Here is a 20,605-nt window from a genome sequence, read left to right as displayed (position 1 = left end):
CCAAGGCATCAAGATGTTAAGTAAATTAATTCTGTTTTTCTTACATTAAGATTTTATTTAGAAATCATATTGAGTTTAAGCTTTTATATAAAATTAGATTCTGAATTTCATAAAGATTTTTAATAGAGGCTTTCAAAGTCATAATTTGAGATATGTATCTTCCACACTGTAGCTCATCTTAAATCATTATGATTGAAAACACATATTTCAATAACATTAGAGCACTTTCAGAATCTTTATATTTAATATTGAGTTTCGATACAAGATGGAGGATATTTTAACAAGTATTAGGACATTATGTATCAAAGTTAGGCAAGTAGAAAGATAGATCAAGATCAATTCATTTTGCCTAAATAGAAATATCCTTCTCTTCTTCTTTTTGCACATCTATTTAACTTTCAAAGATAAACGTGAATGACAAAACTGAAATTTCTTTTTTAATATTACTTAAAAAAATAGTACTTCAAATATTCAATCAAATTATCCAAGCATGGAGCATTACACAATATTGAGAACCCATAATTCAAAACATCATGCCACATGCAAAATATATTATGTGTTAAGTCATGCATTAAAATATTAAGAACAAGCATGTCAAGGATCAAAATCAATTCTTTTCAAATAAACTCCTCCTATTTAAATATAATCTTGCATTGATTTCATCCTTAAAGTGTGTTTTCAAGTGATTAAAAAATTTGACTTGATTCTTCTTATATATTTTCATTTACTTTGTCTTTCATATTTACTTTCTTATGCTCTTTACTCTATTTGCTCCCTATCCGGTGGAGTTGGAAGGGGCACGAGGTACTACCACTAGCCTCCCTCTTGTGCCGTCCCTAATATACCCTACACCGAATAGTTGGGTCAAATAGTGCCGGGTACTACTACTAGCCTCCCCATTGGCACCATCCCTATGATGAGCAATATAGAAAGATTAAAATGTTCACTTCAAACTCTCCCTGTTTAAGTGTAATTAATTACGGATTTTATCCCTTTCACAAGTCTCATAAATGTGCCAAATATATTATGCTTGTTTTGCTTTTCCTTAAGATTGAAGTGTTTGCCTTTACTTAGATTTTACTTCTCTTGAATAATATCCATTTTCTTTTCTTTATCTCTCTCTCTTTTTGTTATTCTCAAGTAATTTACATGAAAGAGCAGAATAAAGAAATAATCTTATGTATCATATAGATGTATATCATGCAAACAACATTTTCATTGTGCTCAAGGATTCATAACTTCTCACAAGTTATTTTTCATCAAAACTTTAAGCATATACTTGTGTATTTCATGGTTATGATATAGACAAAGAAATAATTTAGTTTGGGCAAACCATGAAACACTTTCTAAAAGTATAAGTCAATCAATACATATATAGACATGATATCAATAATTAATAATTAAAGAATTTAATCATGCCATAATAAGATTTAAGTTATTGACTTTGCTCAATTAATTTATGAGAGAGGTATCTAGAATTACCAATTCATTCTGCATTCTTCAGTCAAATACCTACTAGATTTCTTATGTATGAACTTTTGGCTGAAGAAGGTCCTCTCTCTTGTTTGCATGTGAATGTTTATTGTATCTTACATGGAGATATCCTTCAAGTTAAAATCTCTCACTTTCTTGCTCAAGGATCCTGCATAATTAACAAAATTCTTTTCTTTCTTGAAGGAAAGTCATTAGTTTCTTCAAGATACAAACCATTCATCCAACATATTTTTAACTAGGTGACTCAATATAAGATATGACAATAGTTAAATATTGAGCCACTTTACTCAAGAGATTGCCTAAATATAAGCAAGCACATATCACTTGAACTAAAGAGATAGTTTCATTAATCAAGATGGTTCAAGGACAAGCATGTGAGGCAATAGGAAGATTTATCAAGGTCAAATCAATTTCTTATTTTCAAAATCAATTTAGTTTAGATTTTATTTGCTTAAGATAATTATCAATAAGACACGCTAGCTAAGTTTTAATCAACTTATCTTAAACAGTTGTTTCTATCAAAATTCAGATTATGATTTATTTGTTATCAATAAAATATGATTCATTAAAGTTAGATTGAAGTCTTGCACGAGGGCACATAATGAGCATACAATCTGGTCTACTAGCTGTATGATAAAATAATTATTCTATCATGCTTTTGATGCTTGTTCCAAATCACATATTGCTTTATCATATATGTAATGAGTGTTTTTAAATAATGTGGTTATTTTACATAGATCTTTTCTAATGAAATAACCATATAGGAGTGCATTCTACACATTCATTTGATAGAATATAAAGCTCATAAAGCAAGCAAATGATAATGGTAATCCTAACTTCTAATCATGCAAGAATTTCATCAAGATCTATTTCATCTTTTCTTGATTTAGTCTTTTAGTAGTCATCAATTTTTCTTCATTAAGTGCATTTCTGAAAAATCCAATTTGGTTCTAATTATTAACAAGTTTTCAGATTGTTATATGTAAAAGATTGACCATATACATATATAATTTGATTTTATTATTTTGATAATAAATCATTAGTCTCATAAAGAATAAAACGAATTGATATTTCTACAACTAGAATCTTTTCATGAATGTTCTATATGCATTGCTTGATGAATGATATCCAAAGATAAAAATATCTGTATCAGATTTGGCATTATTTTCAAAAGACCATATCAAGCATATCATAAGTTACTGAAAAATATGAAAGATATGCAATAGATCATTTTTTATTTTTCAGAGGATCAAATGGAGTTTTCATCAATAATAGACCTAATAGATACCATATATATGACAAGCAATGATGATAGCTTTTAATCAGACTATCATACAACATTGCCTTCTTCATTTCTTCAAGGATTCTATTGATCCTATTTTAACTTATGGTGTTCTTGGTGCAGAAGCAATTGCATTCAATATTATCTTCTGTGCACAACTTAATACAAAATTGGTTTTCAACACTATGCCATGATTCATAGTTTGCAAACCTTTTTCATTTGATTCCTTTTTGTGAGTTTGTGCCAATGCAGAAAATATTTCAATTTAAGTGCCAAGAACAAAACCAATGTAAGCTTTTGAAAACTTAGTGTTGGAAACAACATTTTTAGATTTAAAAATTAATTTTTGTTTGTTTCCTTAGTTAACATGCATAGTAAACTTTGACCTTTCAGAAGATACTCTAAGTAAGCCAAAGGCAAGGTCTTTTGAGATTAAGTACATACTAGCATGAGTTGATTTTATATCCAAAATGGTTTCTTTAATCTTGGTATTCATAGTGCATATATTTAAAGGTATACCAAGTGCACATTTTCATATCTATGATCGATAAACAATAATGCCATGGATAAAAACTCTCAATCAAGCATATAGAGAATTCATAAAGTTATTCTTAGCAACTTATCCAATAGTGAGTAAATCATACTATAAAATGAAGTGATTTGATAATATTTTCAAAAGTATTTTCTATATCACAAAATTGATCAATACTTGCAATTCATATTTTAATCAAATACTAAAGCAAAAGTAATGATGAGATGCAAGGGTTACTGATTTCATTATTATTAATTTTTTAATTACTTTTCATAAGTGTATTTTAAGTTTCACTCTTTAATGTGTGTCTAGAGCACCCATTTGTATGAAAGTTCTATTTGTTTCATGGGTATCTTGGCACACCTTAATCTACATCCTCATATTTTCATTTTGGGTACCCAAGCTTGCTTGGGTTCTTGAGAGTTAGGACATATAGTTCCTTTTGGAACCCAAATTTGTTTAATTGTAATAACTTTACTACTTGATTTAATTATGTTAGAACGATAGGTAAAGTTGTTATGCCCATTCTTTTCATGTTTGAAATAAGTTATCTTATTTAATGGTTTGCTTGGTGAATTGATAACCTTTTTCTTTAGGGATTCATTGCTAAGTGAAGGAGTTAAGCCAAATTTTGATTTATCAAAATCTGCATGTTGGCTTTCAAACATCATTTTTAATCTTTCTGAACTTACAGTAAATTTGTTAATAAAAGACTTCAATTGGTTAATTTCTTTACTTAAGTTTTGATTTTCTTTAATTAAATTCTGATTTTTCTGAATTAATTGTTCTGAATTTAACCTTAAAATTTCATTTTCAGAATTTAGTTTATCTTGTATTTCATCATTAGAATTTCTTTCTTTTGAAATTATCAGATTTAGTTTCTTAAGATTTTTATTCTTCACAGCTAATTTTCTACATTCACCATACAAATCATGAAAAGCATTTAATAATTCATCATAAGAGAATTCTTCTTGAAAATCATTTGAGGTAAGAGTAGATTCAGATTTTACCTTGTCTTCTTGTGCCATAAAGCACGAGTTAGTTACCTCTTGTAGTTCCTTGGAGCTAATATCATCATTGTTGCTCCTAACTTTTAATTTCTTGCTTGACTCTTTCTTGGTCAAGGCTTTCTTCCTTTTTATCTCTTTCTTCCTTTCTTCTAGCTTCCTCTTCTTCTTTGTCTTTAGGAAGCTTTTGAATCTTTCTTCCTGATTTAGAGTGTTTCCTGCATGCTCAATGTTAGTCTTGCAATTATCCTCAAGTAAACTAACATGGGGTTCTTCGGAAATATCATAAGTTGCTTCAAGAGTATCCCATATTTGTTTGGCAGATGAACATATACAAATTTGGTTGAAAATATTTTTATTAAATGCACAGTAGAGAAGGTTCATAGCCTTAGCATTTAGTTCAGCCAAATTTTTATCGAACATACTTTCAATTAATTTCGTGGGTGTGTGTAGGCCATTTGTTATGACATTCCATAACTCATAGTTTTGTGATTGAGTAAAGATTTTCATTCTAGCTTTCCATTGAATATAGTTAGATCCATCAAACAGTGGAGGTCTGTTTGTGGAAAGTCCCTCAGCAAGTAATACGTTATGTGGGGTTGTCATGATCTTTGGCTCTAGTCGGTTAAGACTACAAATAATATTTGAGCACCTGCTCTGATACCACTTGTTGCCCAGTAGATACAACCCAAGAGGGGGGGTGAATTGGGTCTTTTAAAACTTTTAAGCTACTTCTAACATTTTTCAATTAATTATGCTAAGTTGTATAGTTGCACAGTGGAATTTAAACTTAGCAATACGTTGATTTATCGAATGAGACTTGATTAAGTAAATTGAATATGCTTGCAACTAAAGGATGCGCGGATAAGAGTTAAGCAGGCAATTTATCTAGGTAAGTAAGTGAGCAAGATAGACAATGACAAAAAGCATCACAAACACAACAAACATATAGTGGTTCGGTGCACCCCAGCACCTACATCCACTTCCCTAGACCTCTTGGAAATTTCGCTATAATCCTACAGATTACAGCCGGTTGTTTTACAAGCTCACAACCCAACTTGTTGTTTTGCGAGATAACAACGAACTCGGTCGGTTTTCACAGGCTCACCGACTAGAACCAACCGATTGTTTTTCCGGGTTCACAATCAAACCCAGTTGGTTTTTCCACAGGCTCACCAACCACAACCTTACAACGATTGTTTTTCGGGTTCACAATCAACCCAGTTGGTTTTCCCAAAGGCTCACCAACCACAACCTAACACCGTTGGTTTTCCCCTTTGGCTCACCAACAAACCTTAACCCCTTGATTCAATCCCTTGATTGAATCAAGTTACAAGATATTAAAACAAAGGTTTAAAACAAATCAAAGCTTCTTAAACAAGCAAATATAACAATATGAACAAATAGAGTAAAGAGAAGCCCTTAAACGAGTTTTGAAGATGAAGGAGCTCGGCTTCTTCTTTACTTGACCCTCTTCTGATTTGGCACGAAGTAGAGGATCACCGAGGCAGCACACGGATGGAGAGGAAGCTTTGGGATTCACTTGGATGCTCTTCTTCTCTCTGTTTCGCTTTGGATGGCCCTTTTGTGCTTATGGGAGATTTCCCTTGTAATCTCTTTGAAATCTCTTCCCTAAATGTTCTCTCCCACTTCCATACCGTCTCCCCTAGCTCTCCTCTTGATTTTATAGCTTTATATGTCGTGGAACCAGAAATCTAGCCGTTAGAGACAAAAATAGAGCCGTTGTCCACAGTCTGCAACTCCTGACAAAGTTTCCGTTGGGATCGGAGTCGACTCGCGCGATCTGGAGTCGACTCGACTGTAGCAGGAGTCGACTCATGCTTTTCTGGAGTCGGCTCGGCAACTGTTCCAGATTTGAATTAAAGTGGTCTTCTCGACTGGGAGTCGACTCGACTTAACCCGGAGTCGACTCGCCAAAATCTAGAGCTGACCTTGCACTTTTGGAGTCGGCTCATCCCAAGGAATCCATGGATGCATTTTTCAACTTTGCTTACTCGAGTCGACTCGGAAATTCTGGGAGTCGACTCGGTGCTCAGAGTCCGAACTCCCAAGCTTCTGTCTTTTGGGGTCGCGCTGCCTTGGAGTCGACTCGAACTGTCTTGGAGTCGACTCGCCTCTCAGAGACGAAAATGCCGTCTTCTGTCTTTGGGGTTGCGCTGCCTCGGAGTCGACTCGGATTTTGCGGGAGTCGACTCGGCTCTCAGTGTCTGAAATTGGCTCTCTGACTTTTTGCTTGTTTTCCTCTGGGAGTCGACTCTAGCTTCCTTTGGAGTCGACCTGCCAACCATCGGAGTCGACTCGAGTTCCTCAGGAGTCGACTCGGCTCTCAGGGTCCAAAATAGCTTCTCTGTGTTTCTGCCTTGTTACTCCCTGGAGTCGACTCGTACTATCCAGGAGTCGACTCGAGGACTATTCTTTTGGATTTTTCTTTGAATTTGCTCTTCCAACTTGAGTCCTTTGAACTTGAAACTTGGGTCAATAAATTGTAGCTTTCTTCCAACTTTTCTTGAGAGCTTTGGAGGCCTTCTTGTGTTCTTCCAACTTGCTATATTCCTTGCAAAATAACTATCTTTCTCCTTGCAACACAAACGTTAGTATTTATACTTCAAGGTTTTGTGATCATCAAAATCAATCTTTAAATCAATCTTTGGGTCATCATACTTAATGACAATGTCTTTCATATTAATAAAAGCAATAAAAGAAAGAGAGAGGAAGTGAATAATACCCTCTTTTGGCATTGCCGACTTGGTCACATAAGTGAATCAAGAATCAACAAGTTATACAAAGAAGAGTTCTTTAATCCTTATAATTATGAATCATTAGGAACTTGTGAATCGTGTCTTATGGGAAAAATAACCAAGTCTCCATTCACTGGACATGGAGAACGGGCAAGTGAGTTATTAGGACTTATACATACAGATGTATGTGGTCCTATGACAACTCCAGCTAGAGGTGGATACTCTTACTTCATCACATTCACTGATGATTTATCAAGGTTCGGATTTGTGTATCTTATGAAACATAAATCCGAAGCCTTTGATAAGTTTAAAGAGTATCAAAGTATGGTTGAAAAACAATCCAAAAAGTGTATTAAAATTCTTCGATCTGATCGAGGAGGTGAATACCTTTCTAGTGAATTTTTAAATCATCTTAAAGAAAAGGGCATTCTCTCTGAATGGACACCTCCGTATACGCCACAACTAAATGGTGTAGCTGAATGGAGGAATCGTACTCTATTAGATATGGTAAGGTCCATGATGTGCTTTACAGATCTTCCTATTTTCTTCTGGGGTTATGCCTTAGAAACTGCTACATATGTGCTAAACAGGATACCTTCAAAATCTGTATCTAGTACTCCATATGAGATATGGAGAGGTAGAAAGCCCAATCTTAAATATTTTAAAATATGGGGCTGCCAAGCATACGTCAAAAAAATTTTTGGACATAAGCTAAGTGCTAGATCAGATAAATGTACATTTATAGGTTATTCCAAAGAAAGTATTGGATATCTCTTCTATCACCCTACTGAACAAAAGATATTTGTTAGTAGGCATGCCACTTTCTTAGAAAAAGAGTTTATCTTAGAAAAGGGCAGTGAAAGAAGAATTGAACTTAATGAAGTTCAAGACCTGCAAATAGAAACACAAGAAATTCTTCAACCAGATGTACCCATTGATGAAGTACAACCACAACACACATCTCCTCTCCAAAGGTCAGATAGAGTGCGAAATGCACCTAAGAGGTATGGGTTTATCATTGAGAATGATGAAGCCCACATCGTCGAAAATGATGATCCTCTGACCTATTCGGAAGCTATCATGAGTAATGACTCTAACAAATAGTTAGAAGCTATGAAATCCGAAATAGACTCTATGTATACCAACCAAGTATGGACTTTGGTTGATGCACCAGAAGGTGTAAACCCTATAGGTTGCAAATGGGTCTGTAAGAAGAAGATTGGAGCAGATGGCCAAGTAGAAACCTACAAGGCTAGATTGGTGGCAAAAGGTTTCAGGCAAAAGCAAAGAATTGATTATGATGAAACTTTTTCACCAGTTGCCATGCTTAAATCTATTCGGATTTTGCTTGCAATAGCTACATACTATGATTATGAAATTTGGCAGATGGATGTCAAAACCGCCTTCCTTAATGGTTATCTTGAGGAAGAGGTTTACATGACACAGCCAGAAGGATTTGTCTCAAGTGGGAGAGCAAATCAAGTATGCAAGCTTAAAAGATCCATTTATGGATTAAAGCAAGCATCGAGGAGTTGGAACATCTGTTTTGATACAACAGTCAAAGAGTTTGGTTTTATCAAAAATGTGGATGAACCATGTGTGTACAAGAAGACTAGTGGGAGTGCCGTTGTCTTCTTATATTGTATGTAGATGACATACTAATCATTGAAAATGATATTCCAATGTTACAATCGGTCAAGACTTGGCTATCAAAAAGCTTTTCCATGAAAGACTTGGGAGAAGCATCCTATATACTTGGTATAAAGATCTATAGGGATAGATCTAAAAGGATGCTAGGCTTGTCCTAGTCTAAGTACATAGATCGTGTGCTGAAAAGATTCAGCATGGAAGGAAGTAAAAGAGGTTACTTACCTATGAGTCATGGCATACGTCTCTCTAAGAAGATGTCTCCTAAGACATCTGAAGAGAGGAATAGAATGAATTCTATTCCCTATGCTTCGGCAGTAGGATCAATTATGTATGCTATGCTATGTACTAGGCCTGATGTTGTTTATGCCTTAGGCATAACAAGCAAATTCCAGGCTGATCCAGGAGAAAATCATTGGATAGCTGTGAAAAATATTCTTAAGTACTTAAGAAGGACTAAAGATATTTTTCTAGTTTATGGAGGATCTGAGTTGAAACTAGAAGGATTTTCTGATTCTAGTTTTCAATCAGATCCAGATGATAGCAAGTCTACTTCAGGGTATGTCTTTACCCTAAATGGTGGTGCAGTGAGCTGGAAGAGTTCCAAGCAGCAAACTGTAGCTGACTCAACTACTGAGGCAGAATACATCGCTGTAAGTGAAGCCGCTAAGGAAGCTGTCTGGATGAAAAAGTTTATCGCTGAGTTGGGAGTAGTTCCTGAGATTGCTGGACCAGTTTCAGTTTATTGTGACAACACTGGAGCTGTTGCTCAAGCAAAGGAACCAAGATCTCATCACAAATCCAAGCACATTCTCAGACGCTTCCACCTCGTTCGAGAGATCATCGAGAGACAAGACATAGTCATTGAACGAGTAGACACAAAGAATAACTTAGCAGACCCGTTCACTAAAGCTCTACCACAACAGCAGTTCGATCGCCACCTCGATTGTATGGGGATAAAATATAAGAGCGATTGGCTTTAGTGCAAGTGGGAGATTGAAAGAATAGATGCCCTACAAGCCAATCGCAATATGTATTGCGAAAGGTTTTTTTTTCTTTTGATTTGTCCAAATCATGTACATGACATTTAAATATGAATAAAGGCGTTATGTTTTATCATATGCTGTTGATTATATTTATGATAAACTCCTTAGATTAGGGCAATGGTTTTAAGACTATGATGAGATCATACTAGTGAGACTTAAAATCCTAAAATCCTAATCTTAAATATTTCCAGTCATTGGTACATTGAGTCGGGAATCAATGATTACCGGAAAGACTGGCATGTCTTATGTATGCTCGATGCAGAGGATGATTGATCTCACAATCATTTGTGTGGAGACACTAATACAAAGATGTGGGTGCTCATTAGAGGAATGAGTTCACTGAATTGACCTACAAAGAGAAATCTTATGAAGTCTTACTTACATGTCAAAAGATGATTCTCTTAGTGGGAGTTGTGCAACTGATCCTATGACCTGAGATCACCATGGTATCTTGTGCACATGAACCCATATTTTGGTTTACACTCATTCATGACAATAAGTTATGTACGAGGTCTTCTGGATATGGTGAATTGTGTACGAAGATTATGAGTAGGTCAATAAGGAATTAATCACTTCTAGTAAGAGAAGATAGCATCCTATTTATTCTAATCATATGATAATTCAGGAAGCCTTTGATCAAAGCAGAATGAAAATTAGAAAGAGTTTCTAATGTTTCATTATTTGAATTATCATTAAAAGATTGAGAAAAATATGAATATGAAATTGAGTTTGACATATATTCATACTCATATACATATTTGGGATGCAGTTTGATTAAAGGATTGAATTGCATGGTAACTTGCCACTGAAGGGTATTTTTGGTATTTCCACCAAATTTCATATTTTTTGGGTAGACATGACACGTTGCTAGACGTCAATCTTGTTTTATAGGTTTGATCAAATTAAAGAGTTTAATTCGATCACCAATTAGAAAGGATTCTAATTGTTAAGTTCGGGTTCGCGCAGTTTGGACTTAAATCGATTAGAAGAGTTCTAATCAAGTTGGGTCAACTCGCACTCACACCTATTGCTGGCTAAGTATGGAACCCAATGGGTCACACACAAGAAAACTTATCAAGGGTCTAATTGGATTAGATCATGTTTGCAAGATAAACATCCTAGCAGGTGTTGCAAGCCTTAGCTCCTAATTCGAATTGGATTCGAATCTGATTCTTAATTGATCTAATTTAATTAGATCATGTTCTAATATGGGTTAGCCAAGAGTTGGCACCTAATTGGCTTGGTTTGAGTTTAATTGGATTAGATTTGATAAATCATTCAATCTAGACCGTTAGATCTTGATCTACCGTTGGATGAAGACATAATGGAGAGTTGGTTTAACCCAATTGGATTGGATTAGAGGATGGCTATCATAATTGACCATTGGATCTTAATCTCACCATTGGATGAAGACATAATGGGTCAAGTGAATAGCGCCTTGCATTGGAGCCCTTGGATCATCATCATGAAAGATCAAGAGGTGAGGCATGATGGACATGTGATTAGCATGTGCTGTTGACTTGGTCAAAATATGGCACCACATGAAAGGACATATCATTTGATACACCTCCTCACTTGATCTGTGCCTCCTCTTATTTGATATGGCCCTTTAGATGATGCCCTTTCATGAAAGGATGTGTGGATAGGATGCATCCCTTGGAGATGCATCCCTACGCCTATTATAAATAGGCTAGTGCTCCATGGGTTTCATTTATTCCAACTCCACCGCATTCTCTCTCCCTTATCCCTTCTTTCTTACAAGGCTTTGTCTCTTTCTAGCATTGCTTCTAGGGTGTCCTAATCCAAGACAAGGTGGTCTTCTTTAGGACAAAAGGATTAGAAGTGATTTTAGAAGGTGAAAGAAAAATAGAAAGGAAGGAAAGCAAGCCATTAGAGTTCTTTAGAAGAATTCTGCATTAAGGATCAAAGTTTTTGGAGCTTAAGACTTGAATTAAGTTTTCGTGTGGATCACCGTTGGAGGGCGGACACTTGGACGCCTCGTGGAGATTCTACAAACTTGGATTTAGCGTTAGAGGTATTCTTCTATTCCTATATTTATATTTACATGTTATTTGATTGTTACCATTAAGGTGATCTAGGCTAATAAGGGTTTCATGTTAAGGGACTTTATTAAGAAATTTTTTAAAATTCCTAGCTTCCGCTGCGCATTATAACATGCTAAAACCCTTCAGGATCTTACCGGGGTGCTAGCTCCCTTGCAGAGAAGGCTATGGATGGCTGAAGTCCTCTCCTTTGAATCAACCTTTGATTGCCTTGAGAGGAGGAAGAAGAAGGAAGTGCCAAGGAAGAAGAAACGAAGGCTCTTTGCAGCCTTTTACTTTTCCTTACGCTAGAACCAAAAGAAGAAGAAGAAAGAGATCATGTCGCCCTTGGTTTCTTCCCTTGTTCTTGTGGCTGAAGAGAGGAATGAGAGGAGAGTGCTTGTTGCCGTGAATGACCAAGAAAAACCCATGAATGCTGGCCAAAATCAAGAGGTCCTTTTGAAATACTAAGGGATAAAGATGAGTTCCTATTTTTTAGGAACTCATTCTTATCCCTTATGTGACAAGCAATGAGGGGCATAGCCCCCTCCTTTTCTTCTCACGCAAGCAAGGGAGGGGCGTACACCCCTCCATCTTCTCCCCTCTATTCTCACACCCCACTTAATCACATTAAGTGGGGTGGGTTTAGCCACATTCATAGGGACTCAATCCTTTTCTAAAAAGGATTAGATGAACCCAATTCAATTCCTCCAAATCCTAATCTAATTAGAATTTAATTGAACCATAACTCTATTGAACTCTTCAATCCTAATCCAATTAGAAGTCATTTAATTAATTAGATTAAAATTAAAATTAATTAGGACTTGAGAAAATCCTAATCTAATCAAGATTTGTTCAAATTCCAGCCCTAAGACAATTAGGACTTTAGAAATCCTATTCCAAGTAGGACTCTAATTTAATTTGAAATCTTAATCCAATTAGGACTTCATGAATCCCACTCCAAGTAGCACTCATGATCAAGTCCAATTAATTAAATCCAATTAATTAAATTAAATTGCAATCCGATTGCAATTATTCCTTCTTCTAACCACTAACTCTTAGCGGGTTTTCAATTTATCAATCTAATTGATCATATATGATTCTTAATCACAATTCAACCATCGAATCGGTCAATACTTCTAATGTGTGTGACCCCATAGGTTCTATTCTGACTGGTAGTGAGATATATTGCAATCTCTATCACAATATCATTGAAAACTCCTTTCAATGGGTTGAAACAATTCCAACTCAACTCACCAGGGATTATCGACCATCGAGATGATCCCTGTGAGTCTCACTATCCACCAGTGACACCTAGCAGTATGTAGTGGCTACCCAGCAGAATATAATGATGAACCTTTAGGTTCAGTTATCGTATGATACAGTTCTTCTATCGTGGATCCCTACAGACCGGAGATCATGGATAACTCGTCAAACCCCATTGTCTGTCATATGTCCTAATTTATTCGACTTGAGTTCGATAGTGAAAAACTCTTTCTCCACTTTATATTACTGCCCTGGCCAAGGTCTTAGAACTCAGTCTAATAAATTACATAGGATCACTCCTCTTCTATCAAGGTCGATAGATTCCATGTAAGTGCATACTTTACTCCTACAGTAAACCTACTGCAGCCAATCTACACAACAAGAACCCATATGACTAGAGACCATGTATATGTGCAGTCAAACTACAATAACCTCACTGTGAATTGCCAAAGCATCGCAGGTCAAAGGACCAGTCACACTACTGCAACATCAAGCAAGTCACTGACGAGTGGATAGACATCCGAGTGACTTCTTGTCTTGGTCACGCTCAGTACCCTTGTTCTCTAACAAGCACCTGCACTATCACTTCAGTGTCCCTACACTGTGGACTCAAGTCTCGTACATCCATAAGAAAAGCGATCTGTGCACTGATCGGATCGATCATCGTCCTCATGATAATCCATTGACTAGGAGCATTTAGAAATTAATCACCAATGAAATATGGCTCAAATTCTCAACTCTTGAGAATATGTATAATCATCTTATTAATTCCTTAGACGATTCATAGATACATAAACAATATGAATGAAAAGATATCCATTTATTATTCAATAATAATAAAGTCAAGTATAAATTTATGCCCCAGAATTAATAATGTGTCCGCCAGATTGACTTCTAGGGCATACATCTAACAGTCTTGCCTTATAGGTCTCTACCTAGCCATCCGAACTTAATTTTCTCTTGTAGATTCATTTACACCCAATAGGTACTATACCTTCTAGTGGATCTACTAAGGTCCAGACTTGGTTGGAATGCATGGAGTCCATCCCTGACTTCATCGCCTCCAGCCATCTCTCAGAATCGATGTCTAACATCGCCTCGTTGTAGGTATTGGGATCCTTACCTTGATCCCTATCTCCCATGAGGAACACTTCCTCTATATCCTCTGTAAGCATACTTAAATACCTTTCAAGAGGATGGGAGATCCTACTAGACTTATGAGGTGAAGGAGGTACTACATGTACTGGTTCAATACGAATAGATTCTATAGGCACAATGGCTCGTTACTCTTTAGAGACTTTGTCTTCGAGCTCAATTTTTCTCCCACCGCCTCTATCAAGAATAAACTATTTTTTCATGAAGATAGCATGTTGGCTCACAAACACTTTGTGATCCTTTAGGACGGAAAAATCGTATCCTAATAACTCTTTTAGGATATCCAATAAAACGAGAATTAATTGTCCTATTCTCTAACTTGTCCGCATGTTATCGCTTGACGTGGGCCGGACATCCCCAAATGTTGAGATAACCAAGACTCAGCTTCTTACCATGCCATATCTCATATGGTGTGGTAGGAACAGATTTAGAGGGAACTCTATTTAATAATTAAATAGCTGAGAATAGGGCATCATTCTAAAGAAATAAGGGTAAATCAGTGAAGCTCATCATGGACCTGACCATATCCAATAGGATCTAATTCCTCCTCTCAGACACCCCGTTGAGCTGAGGTGTACCAAGAGGGGTCCATTGTGAAACTAGAACATTTTTCTCAAGATAATCACGGAATTCTCCATTAAAGTGTTCACCTCTTCGATCCGATCGAAGAACCTTAATAAGTTTTTTCTGTTTGTTTTTATACTTCATATTTGAACTCTTTGAACCTTTTCAAAAGTTTTAGATTTGTGTCTCATACACATATCCATATCGTGAGTGATCATTGGTAAATAAAGTAAAAATTACGACTCCTAGTCTGCACATGGAATGGACCACAAACGTCAGTGTGTACTACAGTAAGTATCTCAGTGGACCTCTCCATGTCCTACAAAGGGTATTTTGGCCATCTTTCCTGATGGTGTGCGTGCAGAGGGCTAAGCATGAATTTCAGAAAATTTTATGCGAAAAGAATGGGTTAAATATTTTAACCCAAAATATGCTTGATATTTTAGATATTTTGACTCTGGTACCAGTCGAAGACGGTCTTCAACTGCACATCACATGTGGCGCGGGCTCAGTCCCAATATATAGGATGACACCCGCGCGTGCCTATCAAAGCACTCATCATATGAGTCCCTAGGTGGAGAGCCACGCTTCATCACATGATCACGCATAAGAGTCTCCACTAATCCTTTGCTTTGACACCAAATATCACAGAGCCTTCAGATCCCGAGGATTGTGTGATTCAAATAAATATGCATAAATCACAACTTCTTATGATTTGAAAATTGAGATCATATCTCAACCGTAAAAGAGATCAGATCTCTTACCTTTAGAAGGAGGTTCCTTCAAGGATGCTTCACAACCGCACAAGCGTCTGGCCTCGATGACTCGTCCACGCAAAGCTCCGGAATGATCAGCTTCCCGGGGAGTGCTAGCTCGCAGGGAGGCAGAAGGTTGGTTGAAAGGAAGAAGAAGGAAGAAGATGGACCTTCATAGCTCAAGAACTCCTTCTTGGGCTTTCACCTTCATAGCTTCTCTCTCCTCTCACTCTCTTTCTCTGGTGCTCTTTATGTCAAGAAGAACGAATAGGGGTGGCCTATTTATAGGCCAGGAAGAGGGTGAGGTGTCCCTATGAGGTGTCCAATGAGGTGTCCTGCTAGGACACATGTCACACATGCAAGAAAAAGAGGTGTCCTGCTCCGCCACATATCACGCATGCAAAGGGGTGAGGTAACCTGAAGGACGATGTCATGGATGACCTTATGAGGCAGATGAGGTCATGGATGACATCACGAGGAGTGTGAGGTGTCCAGGCCCGCCACATGTTACACATGCAAGCAGGAATATGCTTAAGAGCAGGCGGTCAGAATGTGAGTCCCATAAATGCAGGACGTCGGTCCCATATACATTATGAGGGTCCCACCTAAGCAGGATGTGGGTCCCACATAGGGAAGGGAGTCCTAGTCATACTAGGATCATAATTAATTTCAATCCAATTTGACTCAAGCCAAATCTGATTTGGTTGGGGCAAATTAGATATTTTCACCAAACCAATTTTGGTGTCAATTACGGTTTTACCAATTTCAAATCATATTTGAATTTGGTCAAGCTCAATCTCTATTACTCAATTAAATTGAGTCTAATCAGTGATCCAATCACCAATTAACTTCTCCAAGCAATAATTGCTTAGGGCAATCAGTCAATCACATTGACTATTTTATCTCTCAACGATTCTCAATCGTCAATCAGCCATTTGATCAATCCAGAAACTTCTAAGCGTGTGACCTCACAGGTTCGAACCTAAGCCGGTAGTACAAGAACACTTTCTGTACTAATCGAAGTAACCATCTAGCAATGGGATCCAACGACCAGATTGGCCGAATAGATGCAAAGCAACATTCTAGAACCTATGGACTATGGTTACCGCATAATTCATCCTCTTGACCAGAAAATGCCCAGGGTGGGTTCAGAGTCTGTCTACCCTGAAATGATCTATCCGGAAATATATTTCAATTCAATAAGTCAAGTGATAGTGATTTGACTTTTTCTGGCCAGGGTACTACTTAATTGAAAATACAAGGCATTCACCCTTATTTCTAAGGAAGGTCAATCCCATCTTGATCTGCAACTGTCTACCACAAGTACTTGACTGGACCCAGAAACCTTCCGTCGCTGGATTAGAAATCCAGATAGCCCGGCACCAAAGTACAATGAGTTGCTTGCAAGCCACCAGTTGCAATCTCAGGTCTAAAGGATACATATACGCATATCCACTCGGAACAACTCTTGACAAGAGAGAGTTCGTCAATTGGTCACGTTCAGTGAACGTACACTACCATTCACCTGTATACCATACTAGTATCTCTATACTCTTTGGTTTGGAAGACAACCAACAAATATGATACACAATGACCTACGCTCGATAATACTATCATCCTATTAATAGTATATCATACGGTCATGAACATTTAAGGACCTGTGTGAAAAAATCATATTTTATTACACAAAGCAGTCCTAAGGACTTCATCACATCGGATTTTGTGAAGATGTTCTAGTGATGAATAAATACCATGTAATTTTTAATTGATTCAAATATATTTACAATCAACAATTGATTGGATTTAGGACACAATTTCCAACGACTCCCACTTGACCTAAAACCAATCAGTACAGTACGTATACCCATCTTCTAGTAATGATGGTCAAACTCCTTTACATTGAAGGCCTTAGTGAAGGGGTCGGCTAAGTTATTCTTCCCGTCAATCTTTCGAAGATCAATGTCACCTCATTCTACTATCTCACGAACAAGGTGATACCGGCGTAGAATGTGCTTGGTGCGTTGGTGTGCCTTTGGTTCCTTAGCTTGAGCGATGGCCCCAGTGCTATCACAGTATAGTGGGACTAGTTCATCAGCGAAGGGTGCAACTCCTAGCTCAGCAATAAACTTCCGTAGCCACATAGCTTTCTTCGCCTCTGACGCATTCGCAAAAATATTTTCGCGAAACTAATCTCCCAAGTATAGGAGAATCGCACAAGTAGTAAATTCTCGGAAGTCCGAGGTCGAATCCTTAGGAAACGAAATATATATGAGATTATTTAGTATAATTTTAGATTAATTAATTCAATAAATTTGTGGATTAAGATGATGTTTGGATTTTCAGAAATTAAAAGCAGAGAATAATATATCAACAAACAAAATTCAATGAAATAAAGATGGTAGGGATCTGGAATCCCCCTTAATGATATTGCATCCAAGAAATAAACTCTATGGTTCTTGATTAAAGATTAACTGTAGGATAGATCTAATCATGGTATATGTTTCATAAACATATGAACTCAATTTCTAAGCATTCATCATGCTTTCTACGTCTACGACGAATCAAATACTAAAGCAATCCATATATCAATAATCATAATCCATCAAAGAGCTATCTACGAAATAACTACGCATGGATCAAGAACATATCAATAAGTCATTATTTCTACCAGGCTAATGAACAAAGGTTGTTCGTCAGCAATAGAGATGTCTTCTTGGAGAAAAAATTCCTTGGTAAAGGAACGAACAGCTCTAAGGTTGAGCTTGATGAAGTTCAACAGGTAGAGGATCAGGCAACTAGAACTGAACCGTTAGAGTCTGATTTGATTGGATCAAACTCAGAACTCATTGAGGTTGCACCCGTTAGGCGATCCGGTAGAGTACTGCATCGATCAGATAGATACGATGGTTTTCTGGTCTGGGACGATGATCCCATTGGGCTCGATCAAAATGATGAGGATCCCGTCACCTATATGGATGCTATGCAAAGGTCTGACTCTGATAAATGGCTTGGAGCCATGGAATCTGAAATGGAGTCCATGAAGGTCAATAATGTATGGACATTGGTTGACTCACCCGAAGGATTTAAACCCATAGGGTGTAAGTGGATTTTCAAACGAAAAAGAGGTGCAGACGGAAAGGTGGAAACCTATAAAGCCTGTCTAGTTGCCCAGAAATTTCGTCAGCATTATGGTATTGACTATGACGAAATGTTTTCACCTGTGGCAATGCTAAAATCCATTCAGATCATGCTTGTGATTCTGGCCCATCTGGACTTTGAGATCTGGTAGATGGATGGTAAAACCGCTTTTCTAAATGAAGATTTAGAGGAACAGGTGTATATGATACAGCCTGAAGATTTTATTTCTGCAGATGAGTTTAAGGTGTGTAGGCTGCAAAAGTACATATATAGACTAAAGCAGGCATCTCGGAGTTGGAACATTCGTTTTGACAGGGTTATCAAAACTTATGGCTTCGTTAAGAACGAAGAGGAACCTTGCATATACAAATGAGCTAATGGTATGGTAGTTTTATTTCTTGTACTGTATGTGGATGATATTCTCCTAATATGGAATGACATCGCTGCACTACAGGAAGTAAAAATATGGCTTTCATCACAATTCTCCATGAAGGATTTGGGAGAAGCATCCTATATTCTTGGGATGAAGATCTATAGCGATAGATCTAGGAGGTTGTTCAGTCTGTCCCAATCCATGTACATTGAAACCGTGCTGAAAAGGTTCAGCATGACGAATTCCAAGAAGGATTATCTTCCGATAGCTTCTGGAATTTCCCTCTCTAAAAGAGATTGTCCGACAAACTCCGCTAGAGAGAGACTGTATGCATCGGATTTCCTATGCTTCGGTTGTGGGATTCATCATGTACACCATGATATGTACACGACCGGACGTGGCAAACTCGCTAGGAGTAGTGTGTAGGTACCAGTCTGACCTAGGAGAGAGCCACTGGACCGTTGTAAAATCTATCCTTAAGTATTTGAGAAATACTAAGGATAAGTGGCTGGTCAATGGAGATTCTAACTTGAAACTTATGGGATATACTGATTCCAGTTTCCAGTCAGATCGTGATGATAGCAAGAGTGTGTCTGGATTTGTTTTTACCCTGTATGGTGGGGTTGTCTGTTGGAAGAGTTCCAAGCAGACTACTATAGCGGACTCTGTGTGCGAGGTGAAGGAAGCTGTGTGGCTGCGGAAGTTCATTGCTGAGCTTGGAGTTGCACCCTCCGCTGATAGACCAGTCCCACTATACTGTGATAGCACTGGGGCCATCGCTCAAGCCAAGGAACCAAGAGCTCACCAGCGCACCAAGCACATTCTGCGTCGGTATCACCTTGTTTGTGAGATAGTAGAACGAGGTGATGTTGATCTTTAAAAGATTGACGGAAAGGATAACTTAGCCGACCCCTTCACTAAGGCCCTCAGTGTAAATGAGTTTGACCATCATTATTTGAAGATGGGTATACGATACTGTACTGATTGGCTTTAGGTCAAGTGGGAGTTGTTGAAAATTATGTCCTAAATCCAATTAATTGTTGATTGTAAATGTATTTGAATCAATTATAAATAACATGGTATTTATTCATCACCAGAACATCTTCACAAACTCCGATGTGATGAAGTCCTTAGCACTGCTTTATGTAATAAAATATGATTTTGTCACACAGGTCCTTGAATATTCATGACCGTATGATATACTATTAATAGGACGATAGCATTATCGGACGTAGGTCATTGTGTATCATATTTGTTGGTTGTCTTCCAAACCAAAGAGTATAGAGATACTAGTATGGTATATAGATGAATGGTAGTGTACGTTCATTGAACGTGACCAATTAACGGACTTTCTCTTGTCAAGAGTTGTTTCGAGTGGATATGGGTATATGTATCCTTTAGACCTAAGATTGCAACCGGTGGCTTGCAAGCAACTCACTGTACTTTGATGCCGGACTACCTGAATTTCTAATCCAGCGACGAAAGATTTTTGGGTCCAGTTAAGTACTTGTGATAGTCAGTTGCAGATCAAGATGGGATTGACCT

Source organism: Phoenix dactylifera, unplaced genomic scaffold (assembly GCF_009389715.1).
Source record: "Phoenix dactylifera cultivar Barhee BC4 unplaced genomic scaffold, palm_55x_up_171113_PBpolish2nd_filt_p 000120F, whole genome shotgun sequence".
Lineage (NCBI taxonomy): Eukaryota > Viridiplantae > Streptophyta > Magnoliopsida > Arecales > Arecaceae > Phoenix > Phoenix dactylifera.
The sequence above is the reverse complement of the archived record's forward strand: the minus strand, read 5'-3'. Positions refer to the sequence as shown.